This window comes from Aegilops tauschii, chromosome 7, assembly GCF_002575655.3.
Source record: "Aegilops tauschii subsp. strangulata cultivar AL8/78 chromosome 7, Aet v6.0, whole genome shotgun sequence".
NCBI classification, from domain to species: domain Eukaryota; kingdom Viridiplantae; phylum Streptophyta; class Magnoliopsida; order Poales; family Poaceae; genus Aegilops; species Aegilops tauschii.
Window position 1 is genome coordinate 349,762,664 of NC_053041.3, and position 26,373 is coordinate 349,789,036.

A 26,373-nucleotide genomic window follows, 5' to 3' on the forward strand; every position below is an offset into this window, starting at 1 on the left:
TTGATATGGTGAATATATGGACTCGTGTGCACCACCCCAAAAGAGTTACTTGTAGTCGTAGTTCAGGATAGCCACCGATTCAATGCTGGCTTGCTGCAGTCAAACTCCACCACCCCTTTATTGATACTGATGCATATGTAGCTAGTTCTGATGTAAGTCTTGCTGGGTACATTTGTACTCACGTTTGCTTAATTTATGTTTTTGCAGAGAGACTTCAGTCTCGCTAGTAGTTCCGCGTGGACTTCGACGTTTAGCTTGTTACCTCAGCTACGATCTTGTGCCCTAGGTAGGGTCTTGTTGATAGTCAGGCTTCTCAGCCTTTTTCTTTTGTAGTTGTCTGTACTCAGACAAGTTAAGCTTCCGCTTGTGCTTGTTGCTTGTATGACTTGAATGCTGGGTCATCAGACCCATGTTTGTAATATCTGTCTCTTTGGAGCGTAATGAATAAATACTTTGAGTTGTAGAGTTTTGTTGTGATGCCATGTTGTATTTGCACATATCGAGCATATTGTGTGTATGATTTGAAATGCTTGGTATGTGTGGGATCCGACAAACTAGTTGTTTATCCTTGGTAGCCTCTCTTACCGGGAAATGTCTCCTAGTGCTTCCACTGAGCCATGGTAGCTTGCTACTGCTCCGGAACACTTTGGCTGGCCGGCATGTGTCCTTCTTCGTTCAAGTGTCTGTCTCTTCGGGGAGATGTCACGCGGTGTCTACCGGAGTCCTGTTAGCCCAGCTGCTACAGTCCGGATTTACTCGTTGATGGCCGACACGTTCGTTGCTGGGTCATGTATGCCTGTCCCTATAAGTTAGTGCCACTTTGGGTTTATGACTAGTCATGTCGGCCCGGGTTCTCTGTCATATGGATGCTAGCGACACTATCATATACGTGAGCCAAAAGGCGCAAACTATCCCGGGCCAGGTAAGGTGGCACCCATGGGAATACCGTGCGTGAGGCCGCAAAGTGATATGATGTGTTACATGCTAGATCGGTGTGGCATAGGATCGGGGTCCTAACATGTATAATGACTGATTTGCCTCTGTGGTAACCCCTTAGCCTATAAAGGAGGGCCATGGCGACCTAGAATAGGATTCGGACCCTTGCACACTTATACGCGCGTAGCTACTCTCCCCGAGGCGACCTTGTCGGGCTTGAGCGTTGCGTGTTCGTCATGGTCCTCCATCCAATCCACCAAAGCAGGAGTAGGGTTTTACGCTTCGCAGCGGCCCGAACCTAGGTAAAAACCAGCCGCGTCACCATTGTCGTGCTGCCTGACGGCCTCCACTCTTTCTGCAACGTGCCCCTCCCCCTTGCCAAACCACAAGGGGCCTATGGCCCCATAAGTGATCAAGTTGGACCATGACATCTATGGCGCGCCAGGTTGGGGGAGGCGCTTGCGCGAACCTGAGGTTGTAAGAAGCGCATAATCTTCATGGACGGCTTCATTATCCATGGCGCCCAAGAAAAAGACCGGGCTACAGCTCACCCGTCCACCTCGAAGGCCCCGTCGCATGCACCCACTGATACCGTGGGGGCTGCGGTGGCGCATGGGGACATGGACGCTGTGGGGAACGTGATCGGCACAGGCGGCGCCGACACAGTTCCCCTGAAGCCGAAGCGGGAGCAGGAGGTGCCGGAGGAGGACAACATCGACAGCACCCTAGCGGCCATGCTCCACAAGATGCGGGTGGGGAGAATATTAAATCTTCGCCTCTCCACCTCACTAAAGGACGCATACGCAGCGATGTCGCTCACTCTGGTGCAATCGCAACCCTCTAGCTGCCCTTGCTGCGGGCGCAGCTACGGGGCATGCGCCTTGCCCAGGGCAAGTTAACCAAGACGAAGCGCCGAATGGGGTCTTCAACCCCCAAGCGCATCCTTCTCGTCGCCACGCTACCCTGGCGACCGACTCGCGACGACGAGAACACGACGCCGCCACTACCGGTACTGTCAGAAGTCAGGCGACGTTGCGATCTGCATCGTCGTCCATTCCAAACACCGCTTCGGAAGCCACGGCGCGAGCCCAGCTCCTGTTGAGATTCCCTCCAGCGGCCAATCAAATGGATGAGTGGAGAGCCACCATTCAAAGTTTGATTGGTTTTACTGAGGCGGGGGGTCACAATGGGCAGGCTCGCCACGGCATCCACAGGCAGCAGCAACGGCCCGAGCCGCTGGCCATACTAAAGGGGTCACTCCTACGGTACAATCCCCTCCACGGTAGCCAGCGCAAGGTCTGCAGCTAGAACCACCCGACCAAGAGCATGACGGGGTGTCGATGGCTTCATCTGATCCTCGAGCCCGTCCAGACCAGCGGCAAGTCCTGGAAGACATGCGAAGGGAAGACGCGTGCGTCACCACAAAACAACGCTGCGAAACCCGCCGCCAGTCTGATAGGCGCAATGGCCCCGACGTCGACGAGCCCGTGCCTTTCGAGGTTGGATGTCCCACGTTCACTCGTGAGCTATGGTAAGTCCATTGGCCATCTGCCCGTATGTTCAAGCCAGAGATACTAGAAATTATGATAGAAGATTGAACACGACAAAGTTCTTGAGCATCTACACCATCGCCGTTCAAGCCGCCGGAGGAAGACATGAAAAGGTATTCGCCAACTACTTCCCTTTGGCACTCAAGCTGAACGTGAGGTCGTGGCTGATGCACTTGCCGGAGAACTCCATCTCGACCTGGGTTGACCTATGCAATGAGTTTGTTGGCGCCTTCACGGGCGGCCATCAAGAACCAGGGCGTCCCAGCGACTTGCAGCTCCTCCCACAAAAGGAAGGAGAGAGTTTATGGAAGTACATGCAGAGATTCATCAGGGTGCACAGGAACATTCTAGACATCCATCCGGCAGCTGTGATTGCCGCGTTCCAGTCCAACATACACAACCGCAAGATACATTCCAAGATGAACGTCTGATTGCCCAAGACTGTGAATGAGCTGTACACCCTGGCAGATAAGTGTGCCCATACAGAGGAGGGGAGGTGACTCCCCGGAGAAGATGATGGCGTCAACGTTGACTCAGAAGACGACGACGATGCCACCAATCAGAAGAAGAAGAACAAGAAACAAAACAAGAAGCGCAAGGAGAAAGCACTACTAGTTGTCGAGGGATCTGGCATTCCTAGTATTGGCAAGAAGGCCAAGACCGAGGCTCCCGGCAAGGAAGTTGCCACCTGTACTGATTGCCGGGAAGCTGCGGTGGCCGAGAAGGCTGGGAAGGCTGACGGGACGTACTGCAAGATCCATCGACCAAGGCCCATGATTTCCAAGAATTTCATCAAGTTGAGCAACTCGTCAAGAAACAGGAAACTAAGTACGAGAAGCGTGACAAGGAAAGAGACCAAGATGGCGTTGGCGGGAAGGGCCGAGGTGGCAGAGGAGGCCGCCCCGGCAAGGTCCCTAGGCATCAACGGAAACCTCCTAGAGGCCATGAGAAGAAGGAATGTGATGGCGAGAGCGATGAAGGAGATGAAGAGGAAACTAGCGAGGCCACTAACGCCCTATGCATTGACGGAGGCACATCTTTGCACTCCTCTCACCGCCAGCTTAAATAGTGGGCACGTGGTCAATGTCGTGGAGCTAGCAGCAGATTCTCGGAAACCACTCAAGTGGTCTCTCACGCCCATCATCTTTTATGAAGAGGATCACCTTGATCGCACCACCGCGGTAGGGTGGTTGCCGTTGTTGGTTTCACCAACGATCCGCAACGTCAAAGTGACAAAGATGTTGGTTGATGGTGGGGCCGCGTTGAATCCGATTTCTCCCAACGTCATCAGCAAGCTGCAGATAACAGAAGAAGAGCTCGAGGTTACTGGCACCTTTCAGGGGATCAACCCCGGCAGGAGTCGTCCGGAGGGGAAGATCACGCTGCCGATGACATTTGGAAGAGAATTGAACTACCAGACTGGGAAGATTGTGTTCAACGTGGTCGAGCTTCCGTTGCCGTACAATGGGACACTTGGACGACCTGCCCTGGTGAAGTTCATAGCGGCATCCCACTATGCCTACAACACCTTGAAGATGCCAGGACCAATGGGCGTCATTTCTACCCCGTCAGACAAGAAAGATGCAATTATATGCATGGATAAGATGCATCGGGAGGCGGTCGCTGCCGAGGCCGCGGAAGGTGCAGTCCCCGCCAAGGAAAACAAACAAGGGAGAAAAGCTAGCAAGGATACCAACAAGGAATCCAGGAAGCGCGCCTCTTTGGAGTGCGCTGCACCTGTCGATGAATTGCCGGAGAGTTCCAATAGCAAGAGATTAAAGGTTACTACACCTGCTGTGAAGAAGGTCCCGGCAAGGCTGGTTGGCGCTGATAGTACATTCAATATCAGCTCCACCCTTGACGACAAATAGGAAAGCGCGCGTGTTACCTTCCTGCGGGCGAATGTCGATGTGTTTGCTTGGCAACCATATGACATCCCCGGTGTTCCCAGGGAGGTAATCGAGCATTACCTTACTGTCTGCCCCCATGCCCGGCCCGTCAGGCAGAAGGTCCGGAAGCAAGCTTTGGAGTAGCAGCAATCATTGCCGAAGAGATAAAGAAACTTGAAGCAGTCGGTTTGGTCAGAGGAGTATTGCCTCCAAGATGGTTGGCAAACCCAGTGGTGGTGCGCAAGGCGCATGGGAAATGGAGGCTTTGCATAGATTTCATAGATCTAAATAAAGCATGCGCGAAAGACCCATGCCCCTTGCCGCGCATCGATCAGATTGTGGATTCCACTTTCGGATGTGATCTGCTTTATTTCATGGATGCCTACTCCGGGTACCACTAGATATTCATGTCCAAGGAAGACGAGGAGAAGACCGCGTTCATAACCCCATGTGGCACGTACTGCTTCGTACGAATGCCCTTTGGGTTAAAGAGCATTGGGTCCACCTTTGCAAGAGCCGTGCAAATTGATTTTGAGTCTCAGCTGCATAGGAATATTGAAGCTTACATGGATGACATAGTGGTCAAGAGACAGGTCAAGTCTCATTCAAGACATGGAAGAGACCTTTGCAAACCTGCGCAAGATCAACTTGAAGCTTAATCTAGAGAAGTGTATGTTTGGCGTTCCCTCCGGCAAGCTACTTGGATTGTTTGTGTCTCACCGGGAATAGACGCAAACCCCGACAAGATCAGAGCAATCAATAAGATTCACGCACCCAAGGCAGTCAAGGATGTGAGGCGTTTAACTAGATGTGTTGCCGCGCTAGTAGGTTCATCTCCAAGTCTGCCGAGCGTGCCCTACCATTCTTCAAATTTTGAAGAAGGCAGGGCCCATGAAGTGGACCCCAGAGGCAGAAGCGGCGATGCAAGACGTAAAAGCCTACCTTTCTTCTGTTCCCACCTTGCTCGCACCTAAACCATAAGAGCCATTGCTGCTATATCTAAGAGAGACCAATCAGGTGGTTAGCGCAGCCCTGGTGGCACAGCAGGAAGTGGAAGAAGGAGCAGCTATAGCTACTATCCTCTGCGGAGAAGGAAGTGAACTAGTCGCGGCACGATTGAGTGCAGATCAAGAGAAAGAAGAGCAGGGTAGTGAAGGAAATCCCAAGACCGCGGCAAGGAAGCAGGTAGTGCAACGACTAGTTTACTTTGTTAGCTCCCTGTTACTGGGGGCTAGATCAAGGTACTCTGGGGTACATAAATTAATATTCGGCCTCATCATGTCCTCGAGGAAGCTGCACCACTACTTCCAAGCCCACGAGATCACAGTTGTCACTCATTTTCCTTTGCAATGCATATTAAGGAACCCTAAAGCCACCGGCAGGATAGTTGAATGGGCACTGGAATTATCAAGCTTTGGACTGAAGTACGAAAGCACCTCAGCCATTCAGAGCAGAGCACTGGCAGAGTTTATTGCAGAATGGAAACCTACTCTAGATGAAGAGATGCTTGAAACAGTCATCCCCGGCAAGGAAGCAACCCAAAAGTGGATCATGTACTTTGATGGTGCTTTCTCGCTGCAGCGTGCGGGGGCTGGCATGCTCTTCGTCGCACCCACCGAGGAGCACCTAAAGTACGTAGTCCAAATGCGCTTTCCCCGAGAGAGGGCTGTTGGCAAACGTAGCATGCAATTTAAAAAAATTTCTACGCTCACGTAAGATCTATCTAGGAGATGCATAGCAACGAGAGGGGTAGAGCGTATCTACGTACCCTCGTAGACTGAAAGCGGAAGCGTTTGACAACGCGGTTGCTGTAGTCAAACTTCTTCTTGTTCCGACGATCAAGCACCGAATTTACGGCACCTCCGAGTTCTGCACACGTTCAGCTCAATGACGTCCCTCGAACTCTTAATCCAACAAAGTGTCGAGGGAGAGCTACGTCAGCACGACGGCGTGGTGACGGTGATGGTGAAGTGATCCGCGCAGGGCTTCGCCTAAGCACTACGTGAATATGACCGGAGGCGTAAACTGTGGAGGGGGCGCCGCATACGGCTAACAATGTTTGATGTGTGTTCTAGCGGTGCCCCCTCATATATATAGGTTGGAGGGGAGGAGAGGTAGCCAAGGGGGCGCCCCAAGAAGGAGGAATCCTACTTGGGCACCTCCCAATTCGGCCTCCCCCCTTTCCTATTCCTATTCGGAGTAGGAAGGGAAGAGGGGGAAGGGGGAATCCTATTCCCCTTTTCCTTTCCTCCTTTCCCTTTCCTTCTCCAATTTGGCCCATATAGCATGCCGGGGGTTGCTCGGAACCCCTTTCGGTGAGCCGTTACGTACCCGGTACCCCCAGAAAACTTCCGGTGTCCAAATACTATCATCCTATATATGAATATTTACCTCTCGATCATTTCGAGACTCCTTGTCATGTCTGTGATCTCATCCGGGACTCCGAACAACATTCGGTCAAAAAATCACATAACTCATATAATACAAATCGTCATTAAACGTTAAGCATGCGGACCCTACGGGTTCGAGAACTATGTAGACATGACCGAGACACCTCTCTAGTCAATAACCAATAGAGGAACTTGGATGCTCATGTTGGTTCCTACATATTCTATGAAGATCTTTATCGGTCAAACCGTATGACAACATACGTCATTCCCTTTGTCATCGGTATGTCACTTGTCGGAGATTCGATCGTCGGTATCTTCATACCTAGTTCAATCTCATTACCGGCAAGTCTCTTTACTCGTTCTGTAATGCATCATCCCGCAACTAACTCATTAGTCACATTTCTTGCAAGGCTTATCATGATGTGCATTACCGAGAGGGCCCAGGGATACCTCTCCGATACTCGGAGTAACAAATCCTAATCTCGATCTATGCCAACCCAACAAACACCTTCGGAGATACCTGTAGAGCATCTTTATAATCACCTAGTTACGTTGTGACGTTTGATAGCACACAAGGTATTCCTCCATTATCCGGGAGTTGCATAATCTCATATTCAAAGGAATATGTATCAGTCATGAAGAAAGCAATAGCAATAAAACTTAATGATCATTATGCTAAGCTAACGGATGGGTCTTGTCCATCACATCATTCTCCTAATGATGTGATCTCGTTCATCAAATGACAACATATGTCTATGGCTAGGAAACTTAACCATCTTTGATTAACGGGCTAGTCTAGTAGAGGCTTACTAGGGACACTGTGTTTTGTCTATGTATCCACACATGTATCAAGTTTCCGGTTAATACAATTCTAGCATGAATAATAAACATTTATCATGATATAAGGAAATATAAATAACAACTTTATTATTGCCTCTAGGGCATATTTCCTTCAGTCTCCCACTTGCACTAGAGTCAATAATCTAGTTCACATCGCCATGTGAATAACACCTATAGGTCACATCGCCATGTGATTAACACCAATAGTTCACATTGCCATGTGACCAACACTCAAAGGGTTTACTAGAGTCAATAATCTAGTTCACATAGCTATGTGATTAACACCCAAGGAGTACTAAGGTGTGATCATGTTTTGCTTGTGAGAGAAGTTTAGTCAACAGGTCTGCCACATTCAGATCCGTATGTATTTTGCAAATTTCTTTGTCAACAATGCTCTACATGGAGCTACTCTAGCTAATTGCTCCCACTTTCAATATGTATCCAGAATGAGACTCAGAGTCATCCAAATCAATGTCAAAGCTTGCATCAACGTAACTCTTTACGACGAACTCTTCGTCACCTCCATAACCGAGAAATATTTCCTTAGTCCTCTTTAGGTACCTAAGGATAATTTTGACCGTTGTCCAGTGATCTACTCCTGGATCACTATTGAAACCCCTTTCCAAACTCATGGTAAGGTACGCAATAGGTCTAGTATACAGCATGGCATATGTCGGATTCTGGGTTCCGGCAAACCCTTGTGAGGTTTGAACCCTGGGGTGCGCATGAAGAACTCTCTCTCCCTAGCTCGCTCGCTCAACGATACCACGGCCTAGCTCGATGAACCCAAAGAACAAGAGACACAGAGGTTTATACTAGTTTGGGCCACCGCGTGGTGTAACACCCTACTCCAGTGTGGTGGTGGATTGCCTCGAGGGGCCGAGGATGAACTAGTACAGCGAATGAACAACCTCAGGAGGAGAGGTGTTCTTGAGCTCGATGAGCTGGTGGATGTGAGGATGGAATGGATCCAATCAAAGATCAGTCCTCCCCCTATGGTGGTGGCTACTCGTATTTATAGAGGCCATGGTACTCTTCCCAAATGTAGGCGGGTAGGGATCCCACAACGGCCAATTTTGAATGGAGACAACTAGTATAAGCTATCCTGACAAAAGGTGGTCTTCGCCTGCCAAATGCTCTGGTGGTGACGCTGTTGTGGGCTCCGCGATGACCTCCGTCCTGCTGGTCTTGGTCTCGTTGCACCGTTAAGGAAACCTTTGCCTAACGCCTTGGGACTCCTCGCCTGCGCTTGCCTCTTTAGCACAAAAGAGGAAACTGGTGCACTACGCCCGCTGGCGCCCATCTGGCCTTGGTCGTCACGGCTCACGTCACATGAACCTCGTGAGGTGCCCCTGCATAGATATCCGCTCCTCGGGAGCCAGCCTAGCGAGGCTGCCCCCAGGGAGGTCTTGGTGTCGTCCGCCTCCCGAGGCTTGGCTCCTCGCGAGGGTCTTGAGTTGTTGCTGCCACACCGTGGGCCGCAGGCAGGCTAGTCTGGGCACCGCCGGTCCTAGAACGCCGACAGTAGCCCCCGGGCCCAAGGCGCGCTCGGACTTGTCTTCGAGGCAAAGCCAAAGGGCAAGTGCGGAGCGCCGCGGGCCCCAACCACCTGCGGCCTTGATTGACGCGTGCCCATTGGTAGGACGCGGGCGCCTTTGGTTCCCCACGCGGTCAGCAACCGTTCGACTTGACGAGTCCCTGCGGCATGCAGAAGAAAACCATCATTACCTGCGATCGTGGAGACCGGCGGTTGGCCTCCTTCTGGCTATAAATGAGGAGAGGGGCGGAGCCCTCGTTGCTCATCTCCTTCTTCACGCCGCCTGCTTCTTTTTCTTCCTCCTCGTCTCTCCGTCTTGCCATGAAACTCATGGAGCTAATAAGGAGATTCTCCGCCTTTGAGAAAGGAAAAAACCCCGCGAAGAGCAGGGGCCGCTTCCGCCGAAGAAGAGGTTGGTCCGCTCCCGCGATGTCCTTGTGAGGCAGGAGGTGATGAGGCCTTGGTACGAGCGGCCTCCTCCTGGCTACCTGTTGCCCTTGTATGCCCAAGCGAAAGGTTCTGGAGGAGGAGGTGGCGCCCCGCGCCGCTCGCGCCCCGGCCGCGGTGGCCAGGCTGTTGTGGCACGTGCCGCTGGCCCACGAACTCACGCCGAGGGCTCCTTGCGTGAACTCTGGTGTGGGCGGCGATGCCACCGCGCACGTGGATCATATTCCTGCAGTTCTTCGCTGCTGATATGCCGTCGAGAGGGACACTCAAGCTGTGGTTGCAGCATGCAGAGTGCAGCACCCCGACAATGGGAGCGGAGGTTGAGGTCGTCTCCCGGGGCAAGATCTTCATGACCCGTGGATGGGGCGAGGTCGCCCGCGCTTGCCGCATGGAGGGGGCCCTCGCCATCCACTTCGAGTACGACGACGCCTCCATGATGTTCTTCAAGGTCTTCGATGAGGAAGGCCGCCGCCTGGAGTGCTGCCCTGGAGGGGGCCGCCAGGATGGCGCGGCAGTGGGTGTCAAGCCCGCCCCGGCCCTGCCGGCAGTTCCTCCAGCGGCGGCGACGGCTCCTGGGAGTCCAGCGACTCTCCTGATCTTGACGAGACTCCAGAAACGAGCGACGATAGCTACATGCCCCCGAGCTCTCGTCGTGCCCAGGGCGCGGCAGCGGCGTCTACTCGTCATCGCCGATGATCCGGATGGGGCTGGCGTCCGCCCCTCTTGGCCCACTGTTGATGATGGCATTGGCGGCGACGTCTGTAGATATGACTCCCGAAAACCTTCTTCTTTTGTTCCCTGCGAGGAATCGAGATGAACCCCGTGGGGGTGTGTAAAGAATCTGTAGTGCTTTTGCACCGATACTATTCCCATTATGATGTTTGCGGTTGCGTGTCTTGCTTCGGCATTGTCCCCCCTTTTCGTCCTCGCGGTAGCTTAGCGCTCTCCGCCGACAAGTCCCAGTCCCCAGGCAGGCTTCAGCCGTTGCTTGTATCCCAGGTCGCAATGTCGTGGTCAAGGCCAGGAGGTGAGTGGCCCGAGGTCCGGTAAGATCTCCTGAGGCGCGATGCTCAAGAGGTCCCATTTAGTGTGCAAGCAGCTCCCTGAAGTCAGAAAAGGAAGGCGGCATTGCCGGAGCAAGGCTGCAAGAGAAAATTCGGAGTCACAGTGCTGAACTAACTTGAATGCACGACTTATCTTAGCGAGCCTGAGGAGATTCCTTGTGTGGCGCCCGATTTGCGTGTCAGCGGCGATGGTACTGCTAGGTTAGGTCTGTGCCAGCTTCCCCTCCTCTTCACGCTCTTCTAAGTGCTCTGCATCCTCGGGTCCTGACCCTCGAGCGAGCTCAGCCGCCGCTGGTATGCCAAGTCGCGATGCCGTGGTCAAGGCCAGGGGTGAGGGATGGAGAGTCAACAAGAGCTCCTGAGACGCGATGCTCGGGAGCTCCCCCTTTAACGCGCAAGTGAACTGCATGAGAAAAGGAAGGAGCTGGCGGGGCCACCTGTAGCTAGGCTCCGGAGATTCCTGCAGGTTAGTGCGAGGGTAGAATGCAGCTTGTAGTCGCGCTTGCTACCCTGCCGCTGGTTTTTCCGCAAGAAGATTAAGGCACTGAGGGTCTGGTGAGGTGACGTGCGAGGGGCGTGCCGCGAGCTAGAGCTCTACCACTCAGGTTTGTCAGCGTTGCAGGGACGGACCCGGGCACAAGCGCCGTGCGAGCATGTGTAGCCCCCGTTGCGGGACGAGCAGGAGGCCGGTCAGCAATGCAGGTGGCCGCGAAGGGCAACAGGCAAGCAGGTGATGATGATAAGGTAACTCATGCATGGAGGCAAGCTAGTTCAAATAGATGCAAGAACGATACATGCCACAAGGACGGACCCATGCGGCCTGGGGATGATGTAGCCCGAGGGGCGCCCCCAAAAGAGTAAGCTAAAGATGCAAAAGGATACATGTCGCAGGGACAGGTCCGTGCGACTTGGGGATAATGCTGCCCGAGGGGCGCCCCCAATTGAATGAACCGGAAAGAGTCACCTGGTACCATTGTTGAAGAGATGTTGACGTGGCCGAAGACACATGCTAAAGGGGTTGCTCCTCACGAGTCGCCTAGGTCCTGAGCCTCGGGAGGCTCCGGGGGCCCGGGCGGCTCATGAAGAACCATCGCCATCTCTGCCAAGACAGCGTGATGCCTGGCATCCTGAGCCGCCAGAACGCTCCGCAACTGGCGCTGGAAGGTGACAGCCTCGTTCGGCAAGCCGAATGGCATGCGAACATAGCTGTGAGGTGGACCCTCGCACCGACCAACGCGCGAAGGCCAGAAACGCTCCTGAGATGCCGCCCTGTTGTGTCCTGGGATGTCGACACAGACGCGCAGCTCGTCGTCCTTGCCAGGACGCGGAGCTGCGCCAGGTGGTGGGCGGTGGTCGCCGCGCATGGTTTTTGCCTCTTGGAGCTCCTCGATCGCCTCGGTGATGAACTCCTGAGCACTAGGCACTCCATGCCTTGTGCTCTCTTGAGGGAAGCGTGCGGCGAAGCATGCCTCCACATGGTGCCCGAGCGCCTCCCTCATGACATGGGCTAGGTCAAAGGCCCTCCAGAAGAAAGCCCCCAATCCCAGCCTGAGGAAGGCGCCGGGCGCGCCTTCCTATGCAAGGGAGGGAGGTGCCCCATCCGTGGGCGCAGGTCCTGAGGTGGTGTCGCTAGAGACACCACTCTCCCGAGGCCCTTGGTAGAGTAGTTGCTTCTTCTTCTTGGGGTTAGCCCGAGGAGGGTGGACGGTGCCTTCGTTCTCTGGGTCTTCGGCCGCTGCAGCCTGGTAAGCGCGCTTGAGAGAGCACACCGCGTCCTGTTCCTCGCAGGCGACCGTGATGACGCCGCCGCTCCCTAGCATCTTGAGGACATTGTAGCCGTGATGAGTCACTGCCATAAACTTGGCCAGGGCTGGATACCCTAGGATGGCATTGTACGGCAGGCGGATGTGGGCGATGTCGAAGCATGAGCTTGGTGCGGTAGTTGTCGCGCTTGCCGAAGGTGACAGGGAGGCGGACCTGCCCTATCGGGGTGGTGGAGCTATCGGTCACACCTGAGAAGGCTTGGTAGGCTATAGCTGATCATATGGCACTTGGAGGCGGTCGAACGTCACGATGGGTAGGACATTGAGCCCTCCGACGCCGTCGATGAGGGTCTTGGTGACTTAGACGTTGCTGATGATGGGTGAGCAGAGCATCGGGAGGGCGCCGACAGTTGCCGCGCACTTGAGCTGGTCGGATGAGCTGAAGGTAATGGTGCACTTGGACCACTTGAGCAGGCGCGTGGCGTCGTGATGAGGACATCAATACCATTGTTACACCCACAGCCCCTACTGCTACATATACTGGACTAATTACTAGAGCTCGCGCATGCCAATTAAATTATCAGGTACTTTCGTTTCTTGGTAAAGAATCTAATGTTCACGAGAATATGATGCAGCCTAAATTGGATACATTTGTTTTGCTTACAAATGAAGGGCCTGGAATGGATAAGAGGGATGAACACTGGAGCAAGACCAAGCCTGGAGATGATGGCATGCGCAAGGGGAACAAGAACGGAGTTACAAGTGATGATTTCAGGACTTTGAAGCCACCATAAGGAGTGCATGAAGCCTTGGACGAAATATACAAGATGCCACTTCATAAATTTCGTCCAGAGGCTATTCTAGGTGTTGCGTTACCTTATTATTGGGCCAGGCCCATGTAATTTCGAAATACTTAAGTATAGGATGTTTATAGAGTCCGTATGTGTGGGGAAACAAGAGTTAGGGTTGGTTTCGGACCCCTCCCTCAAGGGCCATGAAATTCCCCCCTCTTCCTCCATATATATAGCCCTTAGGGCGTCGTTTAGACTTTGGGTTTTGTTTAGATTAAAGTTCGCCATAGCTGCAACTTCGCGTACTTCGTTTGTGTTCAACGACCAGGCAAAGGCGTCACAGAACCCCACCTTCATTAATAAAGCTTTCCTCTCATATTCGCAATATCCAGATTGCAATCTTAGTTTCTTGCTTGTTCTTCGTTTGCTCGTAGGAAACAGACCTTCGTGGTCAGGTTGATCGTGCTCTGGCGTGGTCAGTAACCCTCGGAAGTTGGTTTAGCGATTGCTAAGGTGCGACGTCTCACACGTTCGTAGTCGGATCGTCAAGGTCGACTCCCACAGAAAACGATAGCCTCCATCTCATCGAAACATCGGGACACCTTCGCCTCTATCAAGTGATATCAGATTTCTAGGGTGCTCGGTGAGATTTTACAGTTTTTCGTAGTTTAGATCGAGTCTGTTCTTCATACCTATAGTCCACGAAAAAGCCAAAAAAAATTAGGGTTAGTTCATCCTATCTGAACCAGTCTGAGCCTTTGCATAGTCTTTTCAGTATTTTGCTTTGTTGAATTTGTTGTTGCGTCGTCGTATCAAGTTGCTTGTCTTAGCGTCTAGTCTTTTAGAGTTTCGAGTTCTGATCATAAGTTGTCACGCCGCCACCGCACCATCATCATCGCCCCTACCACCTACCACCATCGCTTATCCGGCACCGCTCTGAATCCGTATCCATATACCACCATCAATCTGTATCAATATACCACCACCGATCCATATCCATATACTACCACCGCTACCACCACCGCTGCCATAAACCACCACCATATATCCACCACCAATCCGAGTTCCTTTCATATTAGGTTTGTTTTCGAAAAAAAAGTCTGGAGACATCCAGGCAGTTTTTAGGCCAAAATTTCGGTGACCGAAAATATTTTTTCCCTATCCTATTTTTAGGCTTTTCTGAGTCTTTTGAGACACTCGCCATCATAGTGATTTTTTGTCGCACTTTTTCGTCGTCGCTGCCCTGATTTTCGAAAAAATAGTCAAAAAAATTCATGCCTATCCTGTCAGTTTGACCTGGGAAGAATTTTGAGACACTCGCCATTATAGTGTTTTTTCATAAAAAAAAAGAGGAGCGCAAAAAAAGAGCAAAAAAAAAGAAAATTCCAGAGTGTGCGTTTCCCTAGTTTACGTGCAGCGCCGTGATTTTGTTAGTGTTCTAGGCTCGCGCTCTAGCACGGTCTAGCCTAGGACCAGTACAGTACCGTCGTTGAGCGTTTATTCAACTTTGCATCTCTGAATTGATTATTGCTGACCCTTTTTGCTACCATATTATAAGCCTTCCCAGCTCCACATACATCTACATCGTGCGTTTGACTCTCCCTGGTAATCGCTCTATCCAAGCTTTGAGAGTTTTGACTACATCGGTTGCTGATCACCGCCTGCTGCTGGGTAAGAACTGGTAAGAATTTGAGATTTGCTTGACGGATTTGTGACACCCACCACCACCACTTGTTAGTAGTATGTAGGATCATATTCTTGTGTGTTTCTATTACTGCTAACCATGCCAGGATCACAAGCCGACGAGATTGACTGGGAGAAAATGACAAATAAGGAGTTGCATGATAAATTTCAGCAAATGATGACTGAACAGGTGCAAGATGTGCTGAACAATTTTTAAGAGGCCATGGATAAGATAACTGGCTTTGAGAAGACGTTCGAAACAAAGCTCAGTAAAAAATTTAATGAAGTGCTTGCGCGTCTTCCACAACCACCATCGGCTGCACCTGCTGCACCTCTGCCACAACAACAACAACAACAACAACAACAACAACAACAACAACAACAACAACAACAACAACAACAACAACAACAACAACAACAACAACAACAACAACAACGACGACGACGACGACGACGACGACGACAACAACGACGACGACGACTACCTCCACGTCGCGAAACAGCCCTCCGCCGAGCGAGCCGTGTCCCTCTTGAGCCTGGCCAAACTATTGGTGTTGTTGTTGATACTTCTGTGGCTCCTGCTGCTGATGAGGAGGAGGATAATTATGCGGGAGATTACAAGGATGAAGTTGATCAAAATCAGAACTACGTGCAACCACCAGCACCCGGTCATCCACATGCAAATAATCGCAATGGTAGGGCTGCATTACCAGCTCAGGTACGAGATCATGACCATCTTCCTAAACTGAAATTGAATATTCCACCATTTGAGGGTAGATATGTTCCTGATATATATATTACTTGGGAGTTAGAAGCCGAACAACGTTTTACATGTTTAGAATATCCCGAGGAGAGACGTGTTGCTGCTGCACTTTGTGCTTTCACTAGTTTTGCTTGTGTGTGGTGGTCTGAACATCGTAGATTATATCCGAATAATATTCCAACTACTTGGGCTGCTTTGAAAACTGCAATGCGTACTCGTTGGGTTCCACCATATTATCAATGCGAATTACTTAAAAAAATTGCAGCGTTTAAGACAAGGAAAAATTCTGTAGAGGAATATTATCAGGAATTACAAACTGGCATGATTAGATGTGGTATTGTTGAGGATAATGAAGCTATGCTTGCACGTTTTATGGGTGGATTAAATAGAGAGATTCAAACCATTCTAGAGTATAAGGAGTATAATAATATCACTCGTTTATTTCATCTTGCTTGTAAAGCTGAACGTGAAGTGCAGGATCGACAGGCATTGGCGTGAACTAACTTTTCTGCAGTTCGACCTTCATCATGGACACCACGTGCATCCTCTACTTCCACTTCACCATCACCTCCATCAGGTGCCACCTCCAACCGTGATACAAGAAAGCAGGCACAACCACCACTATCTGCCAAGAGCACACCTGTCTGACCTGCACAGAGCTCTTCTTCTTCCATGGCATCAACAGGGCACACAAGTGATATTATTTGTCGTCGTTGTAAGGGAAGAGGTCATTATGCGAGAGAATGCAAATCTCAATGTGTGATGATTGCTACTGAGGATGGTGGGTATGAGTCCGCTAGTGACTATGATGAGGAGACTTTGGCTCTTATTACACGTGAAGAATACGGTGTTGATGATTCTGATCATGAGACACAATACATGGCTCCTGAAGATGCTGACAGGTATGAATGTTTGGTTGCTCTACGTGTTTTGAGCGTGCAGGTTACACAAGCTGAGCAAAATCAGAGACATAATTTGTTCCATACAAAGGGAGTTCTGAAGGAACGTTCTATTCGCGTCATCATAGATGGAGGGAGCTGCAACAACTTGGCTAGCATGGAGATGGTGGAGAAGCTATCTCTCACCACAAGACCACATCCACATCCTTACTACATCCAATGGTTCAACAACAGCGGCAAGGTTAAGGTAATACGTACTGTTCGTGTGCATTTTAGTATCTCTACATATGCTGAATATGTTGATTGTGATGAGGTACCTATGCAAGCATGTTCCTTATTACTTGGTAGACCATGGCAATTTGATAAAAATTCTGTACACCATGGTAGAAACAATCAGTATACTCTTGTTCATAAGGATAAAAATATACTTTGCTTCCTATGACTCCTGATTCCATTTTGAAAGATGATATTACTAGAGCTAATAAAGCAAAACAGGAGAAAAGTAAGAGTGAAAATCAGATTGTGGCAAAAGAATTTGAGCAACAAATAATGAAGCCTAATACAAAACCATCTAGTGTTGCTTCTGAAATTCAATTGAAAAGTGCATGTTTACTTGCCACCAAAACTGATATTGATGAGCAAGATTTTAGCAAATCTATTTGCTATGCTTTTGTGTGCAAACAGGCAGTATTTTCAATCGAGCACGTGCCTTCCTCTTTGCCCCCTGCTGTCACTAACATTTTAAAGGAGTTCGCTGACGTTTTCCCACAAGACGTGCCACTGGGATTACCACCTATTCAAGGGATTGAGCATCAAATTGACTTAATTCCTGGTGCATCGCTACCCAACCGTGCACCATACCGTACCAATCCAAAGGAGACGAAGGAGATTATGCGTCAAGTACAAGAGCTCCTCGACAAAGGTTATATACGCGAATCTCTTAGTCCTTGTGTTGTTCCTATTATAAGTGCCTAAAAAGGATGGTACGTCGCGTATGTGTGTTGATTGTAGAGGCATTAATAATATTACTATTCGTTATCGTCATCCTATTCCTAGGCTAGATGATATGCTTGATGAATTGGGTGGCTCTACAATATTCTCCAAAGTTGATTTGCGTAGTGGATACCATCAAATTCATATGAAATTGGGAGATGAATGGAAAACTGCATTTAAAACTAAGTTTGGTTTATATGAGTGGTTAGTCATGCCTTTTGGGTTACTAATGCACCTAGTACTTTCATGAGACTAATGAACGAAGTTTTACGTGCTTTCATTGGACGATTTGTGGTAGTCTATTTTGATGATATACTGATTTATAGCAAATCTTTGGAATAACATTTGGAACATTTACGTGCTGTTTTTATTGCTCTATGTGATGCACGTTTGTTTGGTAACCTTGGGAAGTGCACCTTTTCTTGGCTATGTTGTTACTCCGCAAGGAATTGTAGTTGATAAAGCCAAGATTGAAGCTATTGAGAGTTGACCGCAGCCCAAAACGGTCACACAAGTGAGGAGTTTTCTTGGACTCGCTAGTTTCTATAGGCGTTTTGTGAGGGATTTTAGCACCATTGATGCACCTCTCAACAAGCTTACAAAGAAGGATGTGCCTTTTGTTTGGGGTACCGCACAGGAAGAAGCCTTCATGGTATTGACAGATAAGTTGACACATGCTCCTTTACTCCAACTTCCTGATTTTATAAGACTTTTGAGCTTGAATGTGATGCTAGTGGAATTGGATTAGGAGGTGTGTTATTACTAGATGGCAAACCTGTTGCATACTTTTCTGAAAAATTGAGTGGGCCTAGTCTGAACTATTCTACTTATGATAAAGAATTATATGCTCTTGTTCGGACTTTAGAAACATGGCAACATTATTTATGACCCAAAGAATTTGTTATACATTCTGATCATGAATCTTTGAAACATATTAAAAGTCAAGCCAAACTGAATCATAGACATGCTAAATGGGTTGAATTCATTGAGACTTTCCCTTATGTCATTAAACACAAGAAGGGCAAAGAAAATGTTATTGCTGATGCATTGTCTCGTCGTTATACTATGCTTTCACAACTTGACTTTAAAACATTTGGTTTGGAGACCATCAAAGATCAATATTTGCATGATGCTGAATTTAAAGATGTATTGCAGAATTGTAACGAAGGGAGAACATGGAACCAGTTCATCATTAACGATGGATTTGTGTTTCGTGCTAACAAGCTATGCATTCCAGCTAGCTTCGTTCGTCTTTTGTTGTTGCAGGAGGCGCATGGAGGAGGATTAATGGGACACTTTGGCGTGAAGAAGACGGAGGATATACTTGCTACACATTTCTTTTGGCCAAAGATGAGACGGGATGTTGAGCGTTTTGTTGCTCGCTGCACTACATGTCAAAAAGCTAAGTCACGACTCAATCCTCATGGTTTATATATGCCTTTGCCTATACCTAGTGTTCCTTGGGAGGATATATCTATGGACTTTGTTTTAGGTTTGCCTCGAACAAAGAAGGGGAGGGATAGCATATTTGTTGTTGTGGATAGGTTCTCGAAAATGGCACATTTTATACCATGTCATAAAAGCGATGATGTTGTTAATGTTGCTGATTTGTTGTTTCGTGAAATTATTCGCTTGCATGGTGTGCAGATACTATTGTTTCAGATCGTGATACTAAATTTCTTAGCCACTTTTGGAGATGTTTATGGGCTAAGTTGGGGACTAAACTGCTTTTTAGTACTACATGTCATCCCCAAACTAATGGACAAACTGAAATAGTCAATAGAACATTGTCTACTATGCTTAGGGCTGTTTTGAAGAATAATAAGAAAATGTGGGAAGAATGCTTGCCTCATATTGAATTTGCTTATAATCGTTCATTGCATTCTACTACTAAGATGTGCCCTTTTGAAACTGTGTATGGTTTCCTCCCTCGTGCACCTATTGATTTGTTGCCTCTTCCATCTTCGGAGAAGGTTAATTTTGATGCTAAACAACATGCTGAATTGATTTTAACTGGAGATAAGGGTAGAAAACATGTTGTGTTCGCACCTGGAGATCGTGTTTGGTTACATTTGCGTAAGGATAGATTTCCTGGTTTGCGCAAATCCAAGCTAATGCCACGTCTTGATGGTCCTTTTAAGGTGTTAGGGAAAATAAATGATAATGCATATAAACTTGAGCTACCTACAGATTTTGGGGTTAGTCCCACTTTTAACATTGCGGATTTGAAGCCTTATTTGGGCGAGGAAGATGAGCTTCCGTCGAGGACGACTTCATTTCAAGAAGGGGAGGATGATGAGGACATCAATACCATTGTTACACCCACAGCCCCTACTGATACATATACTGGACCAATTACTAGAGCTCGCACACGCCAATTAAATTATCAGGTACTTTTGTTTCTTGGTAATGATTCTAATATTCATGAGAATATGATGCTGCCTAAATTGGATACATTTGTTTCGCTTACAAATGAAGGGCCTGGCATGGATAAAAGGGATGAACACTAGAGCAAGACCAAGCCTGGAGATGCTGGCATGCGCAAGAGGAACAAGAACGGAGTTACAAGTGATGATTTCAGGACTTTGAAGCCACCATAAGGAGTGCATGAAGCCTTGGACGAAATATACAAGATGCCACTTCATAAATTTCGTCCAGAGACTATTCTAGGTGCTGCGTCACCTTATTATTGGGCCAGGCCCATGTAATTTTGAAATACTTAAGTATAGGCTGTTTTTAGAGTCCGTATGTGTGGGGAAACAAGAGTTGGGGTTGGTTTCTGACCCCTCCCTCCCTCAAGGTCCACGAAATTCCCCCCTCTTCCTCCATATATAGAGCCCTTAGGGCGTCGTTTAGACTTTGGGTTTTGTTTAGATTAAAGTTCGCCATAGCTGCAACTTCGCGTACTTCGTTTGTTTTCAACGACCAGACAAAGGCATCACAGAACCCCACCTTCATTAATAAAGCTTTCCTCTTATATTCGCAATATCCAGATTGAAATATTAGTTTCTTGCTTGTTCTTCGTTTGCTCGCAGGAAACAGACCTTCGTGGTCAGGTTGATCGTGCTCCGGCGTGGTCAGTAACCCTCAGAAGTTGGTTTAGCGATTGCTAAGGCGCGACATCTCGCACGTTCGTAGTCGGATCGTCAAGGTCGACTCCCACAGAAAACGATAGCCTCGATCTCATCAAAACATCGGGACACCTTCGCCTCTATCACCTCGAGCCTGGGGAGGGCCGTGTTCACCTCACGGGCAAACTGCTTGAAGATGAGCTGGGAGGCCGGGGCCTGAGCGCCACCCAAGATGCAGGCGATGGCGCGCGGCTCCTTGAAGCCCCCAGCCCCTCGTCCTAGTGATGGTCATCGTTCCTCCTTGGTGGTGGTGGTGGTAGCGGAGGGAGCCCAGCCTTGCCCTGCGGACGGTCCTCACAAGGCTGGTCCCTCCAGGCGCCCTCGCGAGGCTGGTCCTGCCAACGATCCTCACGAGGCCGGTCGCGCCACTCCTGGCAGGGGCTGTGGTCGTCCCAGCGTCCTCCACTTCGTCCTCCTCCTCGGCCGTAGCCCCGGTCGTTGCGCTCGGGGCGTCGACCGAAGCGCCCATCATGGATGGCCCTGAGCTCCTGACAGTCGTTGGTGTTGTGGCTATGCACATTGTGGAAGGCGCAGAACGGACGGGTGACCTTGGACGACTCCAGGTGGTCGCAGACGCGCTTCATCTCTGGCTCAGCCGCAAGCACGGCCGCTGCCTTGCGCTTCACATCCTTGGTCTTGGCCTTCTTGTCTTCTGGGTCGGCAGCTGGAAGCTCAAGGAGGGAGAGGCGCCCCTCCTCAGCTCTCACGCACTTGGTCACCATGTTGAACATCTCCAGAGGCGTGCAAGGTCCTCGTGGATGGCGAGCTCCTCCTTCATCTTGGCATCATGGACGCCATCGGAGAACGCTGAGATGATGGCCCCGTCCGGTACCTTTGGGATCTTCAGGCGAACGATGTTGAAGTGTTGGATGTACTTCTGCAGGGTCTCCCCCGGCTGCTGCTTGATGCGCCGTAGATTACCAGCGCTAGGCGGGCGGTCGCGAGTGCCCTGGAAGTTGGCGACGAAACGTTCGCGCATCTCGCCCCAGGAGGAGATCGATCCCGCGGGCAAGTTCAGGAGCCACGAGCGCATGCCGTCTTTGAGGGCCATGGGAAACCAGTTTGCCATGACTTTCTCGTCGCCGCTGGCTGTCTCGATGCTCAGCTCGTAGAGCTGCAGGAACTCAGCGGGGTCGGGGTGCCGTCGTAGCGCGGAGGCAGGTCCGGCTTGAACTTGCCGGGCCAGACGATGCTGCACAGCTCGGTAGTGAAGGCACGACAGCCTGCTGTAGTCACTGGAGCCCGCCGTGGGGTCGGAACCTGGTCTTGGTACCCACGCGCCACCACCGCGGGCGGCGCACGGTCTTGACGTGGCGGTGCTGGGAGTGCAGGATCGTCTTCTTGCGGCCGAGGGACCTCCTGGCAGCTTCCTTCTTCACGCGCGGGTGCCCGGCGCGGCGGGTCACGTCGTGGGGCCGCGCGTCTTGGTGCGAGGGCGACTTCTTGACGTGGAGGTGGTGGAGGTGCTCCATGGGCCACGTCGCCCGCAGCGGGAGGCGGACGAGGCAGCAAGAGGGATGGTGCAGGAGAGCCCCCAGCGGCGCTGACGAGCTCCGCGATGCGGTCCAGCCAGTCCTCATAGAGGTCGTCGACTGGGCGGTAGTGAAGGAGCTCGCGCGCCATGAGCAGCGCAACCTGCGCGTCCGCGGGCCCGTGGCGAGCATGAGATGACGAACCGGCCGAAATCAGCGACGGGGTGGCGGTGCATCCGTCCCGTCGTACGGAGTGGTGCAGTGACGAAGCCTGCTGCTCGTTCCCCGCCGGGCTGGTGGCGGCGTTGGCAGCAGGCGACGAAGAGCGACGGGGAGGCCCACCGACGGGCGCCGTCTGGGCGACGCGAGCATCGAGAGGGTCCCGGCGCTCAGCGCGGGCTCCACGAGCATCACCATGGAACTGGTGGAGCGGTGGAGCATGTATCGAAGGAGGAAGAGCTTTGGCGCACCCCTACCTGGCGCGCCAAATGTCGGATTCTAGGTTCCGGCAAACCCTTATGAGGTTCGAACTCTGGGGTGCGCGCGAAGAACTCTCTCTCCCTAGCTCGCTCGCTCAATGATCCCACGGCCTAGCTCAATGAACCCAAAGAACAAGAGACACAGAGGTTTATACTGGTTCGGGCCACCGCATGGTGTAATACCCTACTCCAGTGTGGTGGTGGATTGCCTCGCGGGGCCGAGGATGAACTAGTACAGCGGATGAATAGCCTCAGGAGGAGAGGTGTTCTTGAGCTCGATGAGCTAGTGGATGTGAGGATGGAATGGATCCAATCCAAGATCAGTCCTCCCCCTATGGTGGTGGCTAGTCCTATTTATAGAGGCCCTGGTCCTCTTCCCAAATGTAGGCGGGAAGGGATCCCACAACGGCCAATTTTGAAGGGAGACAACTAGTACAAGCTATCCGACAAAAGGTGGTCTTCGCCTGCCAAAGGCTCTGGTGGTGACGCCGTTGTGGGCTCCGTGATGACCTCCGTCCTGCCGGTCTTGGTCTTGTTGCACCGATAAGGAAACCTTTGCCTGACGCCTCGGGACTCCTCGCCTGCGCTTGCGTCTTTAGCACAAAAGAGGAAACTGGTGCACTGCGCCCGCTGGCGCCCGCCTGGCCTTGGTCGTCACGGCTCACGTCACATGAACCTCGTGAGGTGCCCCTGCATAGATATCTCTGCTCCTCGGGAGCCAGCCTAGAGAGGCCACCCCCAGGGAGGTCTTGGTGTCGTCCGCCTCATGAGGCTTGGCCCCTCGCGAGGGTCTTGAGTTGTTGCTGTCGAAGCTGGGCTGTTGGTGGAGCCACGTCGTGGGCCACAGGCGGGCAAGTCTGGGCACCCCCGGTCCCAAAACGCTGACATCATACTTTATAGAACCTATGGCTGAGGCATAGGGAATGACTTTCATTCTCTCTCTATCTTCTATCGTGCTCGGGTTTTGAGTCTTACTGAACTTCATACCTTACAAGTCAGGCGAGAACTCCTTCTTTGACTGATCCATTTTGAATGCCTTCAAAATCTCATCAAGGTATGTACTCATCGAAAGTCTTATCAAGCGTCTTAATCTATCTCTATAGATCTTGATGCCCAATATGTAAGCAGCTTCAGTGAGGTCTTTCTTTGAAAAACTCCTTTCAAACACTCGTTTATGCTCTCCAGAAAATTCTAAATCATTTCCGATCAACAATATGTCATTCACATATACTTATCAGAAAGGCTCTAGTGCTCCCACTCACTTTCTTGTAAATACAGGCTTCACCACAAGTCTGTATAAAACTATATGCTTTGATCAACTCATAAAAGCGTATATTCCAACTCCGAGATGCTTGCACCAGTTCATAGATGGATCGATGGAGCTTGCACACTTTGTTAGCACCTTTAGGATCGACAAAACCTTCTGGTTGCATCATATACAACTCTTCTTTAATAAATCCATTAAGGAATGCAGTTTTGACGTCCATTTGCCAGATTTCATAATCATAAAATGCGGCAATTGCTAACATGATTCGGACAGACTTAAGCTTCGATACGAGTGAGAAAATCTCATCATAGTCAACACCTTGAACTTGTCAAAAACCTTTTGCGACAATTCGAGCTTTGTAGATAGTAACACTACCATCATCGTCCGTCTTCCTCTTGAAGATCCATTTATTCTCAATGGCTTGCCGATAATCGGGCAAGTCCACCAAAGTCCACACTTTGTTCTCACATGGATCCTATCTAAGATTTTATGGCCTTAAGCCATTTTGTGGAATCTGGGCTCGTCATTGCTTCCTCATAGTTCGTAGGTTCGTCATGGTCTAGTAACATGACTTCTAGAACAGGATTACCGTACCACACTGGTGCGGAATGTGCTCTAGTTGACCTACGAGGTTTGGTAGTAACTTGATCTGAAGTTTCATGATCATTATCATTAGCTTCCACTCTTGTTGGTGTAGGCATCACGGAAACGGTTTTCTGTGATGAGCTATTCCAATTTGAGAGAAGGTACAGTTACCTCATAAAGTTCTACTTTCCTCCCACTAACTTCTTTCGAGAGGAACTCCTTCTCTAGAAAGGATCCATTTTTAGCAACAAAGATCTTGCCTTTGGATATGTGATAGAAGGTATACCCAACAGTTTCTTTTGGGTATCCTATGAAGACACACTTCTCCGATTTGGGTTCGAGCTTATGTGGCTAAAACTTTTTCACATAAGCATCGCAACCCCAAACTTTAAGAAATGACAGCTTAGATTTCTTGCTAAACCACAGTTCATACGGTGTCATCTCAACAGATTTAGACAGTGCCCTATTTAACGTGAATGCAGCTGCCTCTAATGCATAACCCCAAAACGATAGTGGTAAATCGGTAAGAGACATCATAGATCGTACCATATCTAATAAAGTACGGTTACGACGTTCGGACACACCATTATGCTGTGGTGTTCCATGTGGCATGAGTTGTGAAACTATTCCACATTGTTTTAAATGAAAGCCAAACTCGTAACTCAAATATTCGCCTATGTGATCAGATCGTAGAAACTTTGTTTTCTTGTTACCATGGTTCTCCACTTCAATCTGAAATTCTTTGAACTTTTCAAATGTTTCAGACTTGTGTTTCATCAAGTAGATATACCCATATCTGCTCAAATCATCCGTAAAGGTCAGAAAATAACGATACCCGCCGCGAGCCTCAACACTCATCAGACCGTATACATATGTATGTATTATTTCCAATAAGTCAGTGGCTCGCTCCATTGTTCCGCAGAATGGAGTTTTAGTCATCTTGCCCATAAGGCATGGTTCGCAAGCATCAATTGATTCATAATCAAGTGATTCCAAAAATCCATCCGTATGGAGTTTCTTCATGCGCTTTACACCATATGACCTAAATGGCAATGCCACAAATATGTTGCACTATCATTATCAACTTTGCATTGTTGGCGTCAATATTATGAATATGTGTATCACTACGATCGAGATTCAATAAACCATTTACACTGGGTGTATGACCATAGAAGGTTTTATTCATGTAAACAGAACAACAATTATTCTTTGACTTAAATGAATAACCATATCGCAGTAAACATGATCCAATCATATTCACGCTCAACGCAAACACCAAATAACATTTATTTTGGTCCAACACTAATCTCGAAGGTAGAGGGAGTGTGCGATGGTGACCTTATCAACCTTGGAATCACTTCCAACCACTACAAACAAAAGACACATCCGTGACATTTTGGGCCGAACAAATATTTTTTCTGTCATACATATGACACTTCTATGATGATAATTGTGACAAAACCCGGTATCATCATAGATGTGGTGGGCTCCTACTTCTATGACAGAAAATGGGCTTTTCGTCCTGGGCGGGCCGGAGACGCACCTGCATGACATTCTTTGGGCCATCCATGACGGAAAAAACCGTGGTAGAAGCGAGGGGGAGGAAAATTTCGGGGAGTTCTCGGTTACGGTGGGAGGTCGGGGGCCGAGCGATGCGCGTTTCTCTCGTACACGTACGCGCGTGTGTGCGAGGCGTTGGCTCTAACTGAACCCGAGCGAGGCGTTGGGCTCTAACAGAACCCGAGCGATTGCCCTGCAGGCTACGCGTTACTGAACCCGAGCGATCGATCGATGGATGTTAACTGAACCCGATCGAGCGATTCCTTCGCTACTGCTGCTAACTGAAGCCGATCGATTGGATGAACAGTGAGCGTTGCGGGGGGGGGGGGGGGGG